The sequence below is a fragment of the Galeopterus variegatus genome, unplaced genomic scaffold, assembly GCF_000696425.1.
Source record: "Galeopterus variegatus unplaced genomic scaffold, G_variegatus-3.0.2 Scaffold670, whole genome shotgun sequence".
Taxonomy (NCBI): Eukaryota; Metazoa; Chordata; class Mammalia; order Dermoptera; family Cynocephalidae; genus Galeopterus; species Galeopterus variegatus.
The window spans coordinates 191,362-194,830 of NW_007726781.1; the positions used below are offsets into that span (position 1 = coordinate 191,362).

At 36.5% G+C, this 3,469-nt stretch overlaps 1 pseudogene; it reads right to left on the reverse strand.

Moving 5' to 3' along the window:
- Positions 1 to 1,570: 1,570 nt before the first annotated feature.
- LOC103589304 overlaps positions 1,571 to 3,469 on the reverse strand; it is a 3,273-nt pseudogene continuing 1,374 nt past the window's right edge.

The following is a 3,469-nucleotide window of genomic DNA, read 5'->3' on the forward strand; positions in this document are numbered from 1 at the left end:
TTTTTTTTTTTTTTTTTTTTTTTTTTTTTTTTTTTTTTTAAAAGATGACCGGTAAGGGGATCTCAACCCTTGGCTTGGTGTTGTCAGCACCACGCTCAGCCAGTGAGCAAACCGGCCATCCCTATATAGGATCCGAACCCGCGGCCTTGGTGTTATCAGCACCGCACTCTACCGAGTGAGCCATGGGCCGGCCCAGATTAGTTGGTTTTTTGAGGGGTAGCTTTAAAATTTTTTTTTCCTTCCATTTCCTTACTAGGTACAGGGCTACACAGTTTCTTTTTAAATTCATTTGGCAAATTATCTTTTTCTAGAAAATTGCCCATTTCATCTAAGTTTTAAATTTGTTGGCATAAAGTCTGTAATATTCTCAGAATTTTTGTTATTTCTGCTGTATATGTAGTTATGCCCTTTTTGCACACTGATGTTTATTTTACTGGTCTTTTCAAAGACCCAGCTTTGTTTTGTGATCCATACTGGTGGCTTTGTTTTCTTTCTTCTTTCTTTCTTTTTTTTTTTTTTTTAAAGATGACCGGTAAGGAGATCTTAATCCTAGACTTGGTGTTGTCAGCACCACGCTCTCCCAGTGAGCCACAGGCTGGCCCTGTGGCTTTATTTTCTATTTCATCAATTTCTGCTCTTTATTATCTTGTTTCCACTTTCTTTGGGTTTACACTGTTACTCCTTTTTAAATTTGACACACTGCTCATTTATTTTCTGTATTTCTTCTATCTAAGTAATAAGGGTATGCATCTTCTAAAGGTTGCTTTAGTTGCCTTCCCCTCACTGCAAGTTTTTTTTATGTATCCTATTTTTGGTTTGATCTAAATATTTTTCATTTCTATATTATGTCATCTTTGAGTAAAATTATTTAGAAGTATGTTTCAATTTCCAAACATTTGGCACTTACTTGGCTCTTTCAAAGAAGATGGTCTGTATTAAATTGACTATTTGGGTGGGGTTTTTTTGGTGGCGGGCTAGCATGGGGATCCCAACCCTTGTTATAACACCACACTCTAACCAACTGAGCCAACAGGCCAGCCGAAATGGACTATTTGGTGTTTGTTGAGATTTGTCTTGGGGCATAATGATTGGGTCATTTTTTTGTAAATGTTCCTTGTGTGCTTGAAAGTAATGTGCTGGGTTCAGGGTTCTGTCAGGGTCCATTCATCAGTGTTCTTACTTTATTGACTATTTGGCCTATTGTTACTGAAAGAAGTCTTAAATCTCCTACTGTGATGAAGGACTTGGCCATTTCTCCTTGTATTCTATCATTTTTGCTTTATATATTTTCAGCCTTTTTTTTTTTAAACCTGGAACATACAAAACAATTATCTCTTCCTCAAGAATTTTTCCTTTTTTTTAAGAGAATACAAATAAAAGCTTATTGTACAAAATTAAGGCCTTCATATTTCATAGTTTTCTTAGTTCACCAAGGCTAAAGAAAAATTAAGTCCTTTATAAAAATTTCATTTTCACCACCCCCCACCTCCAACTATTAAAATCACCCCACCAAATATTATAAAAACAAGCATTATAATACCAAATCCTTTAAAGATGACTATAACAAATGTTATTTCTTGGCATAGGTGATCTTCATGGCATGGGATGGTGTGATCTTAAATCCTTGTAAAACATCCTTGGCAGCCCCAGTCTGCCCGTCATTTTCAAATTCCACAAAAGCAATGTCATGTCTCCCAAGTACCAAACATACTTCCTTGAAACCAGGGAATGCATTAAACAGCATGGATAACATCTTCTCATTAGTCTCTTCTGGTAAGTTATTAAGGAATAAAATATAATTTGGAGGATAATCAGGGACCTGAGGATTTGGTATTGCGTTTCCTTGGGTATTAGCTGAGTTTGGTGTTCCCTGACCAGGCTTTTTGTTTGCAGTTGTTGCAGTCTGTTCCACAATTTTGGCTTTTTTTTTTTTTTTTGTGAGCAAAAGCATCATGCATTTTAGATATTATATCAGAAAATGTTTTTTGATACTGGATTTGCATTAGTTTACCATAAAATGGAAATCCTTGTAACTGTCTCAAAGCATTCGTAGAGGAGCCCTGTTTCTTAAAAATAGCAAAGGCTTGCCCCCTCATCCTCATGGTCTTTAAAACCATGTCTATCACGTGGCCAAACTGAGAAAACAGGGCATATAGAGATCTCTTCAATTTTTCTTTTTTGATTTTGTCTTTCACATTATTGACATAACTTGTATGATTTGGTCTGATATCCACATTTGACTTAAATTTTTCAAATAACTTAAGGCCTATGCCATCTCTGGTAAGAACAAGAATTGCTCATCGTTTTGTGGTGACCCCCTTTATCCCTAATAATACCTTTTGCCTTAAAGCCTATTTCATCTGATTTTTCTATAGATACATCTTTTGGTTAGTTTTTCTCTAGTATACCATTTTCCATCTTTTTATTTTTGGTGCCCTCATGTTTCAATGTCCTCCTGTATACAGCATAGAGCTGCAATTTATTTTTCTTGGCCAACCTGATAATCTCTGTGTTTTAATAGATGAATGTAAAACACATTTTCTACCTCTGGTTTTGTGCTATTTGTTTACCATCCTTTTTATTTTCTTACCTTTCCATCTTCTATTATATTTTAATACCTTTTCTATTACCAGTTATACTTTCCATTTCTATTCTTTTAGTGACCCCTCTTAAATGTCTGAAACACATACTTGCCTTTACAAAAGCTGGACAATAATCAATATCTTTATCCTCCTCCCAAACAAATCGAGCTCCCGGGAACACTTTGACCCTGCCCTCTCCAGTTTTACATGTTCTTGTGTCCTGTGCACCTTGTTTTTATACCCCACAAACTAATAATTATTACTTATATTCCATGTTAAGTGCTTGTTCAAATTTACTTACATGTTTACCAGTTTGTTTGCTCACCATTTCTCCATCTGATTTCTTCCTTTTGCGTTACATGTGCATGTTATTGAAGTACCTCCTTTAAAAATTATTTCAGTGGGCCAGCCTGTGGCTCACTCGGGAGAGTGCAGTGCTGATAACACCAAGGCCATGGGTTCGGATCCCATATAGGGATGGCCGGTTGGCTCACTGGGTGAGGGTGGTGCTGACAACACCAAGTCAAGGGTTAAGATCCCCTTACCGGTCATCTTTAAAAAAAAAAAAAAAAAAAAAAAATTTCAGCAATGGTCTTTTGTGTAAACTCTTTGCCATAACATATCTTTATTTCTCCCTAACTCTTAAATTGGGTCAATAACTGGTAGAAAGTATTTTTCTCAGTGGTTTGAAGATACTGGATACTGTATTAGTCCATTTTGTGTTGCTGTAACATAAATATCCGAGACTGGATAAATTATAAAGATCAGAGGTTTATTTGGCTATGATTCTAGAACAGCTGCATCTGGCACGGGTCTCAGGCTGCTTCTACTCATGGCAGAAAGCGGCAGGCAGCCAGTGGGTACAAGTAGATCACATGGGGAGAGGA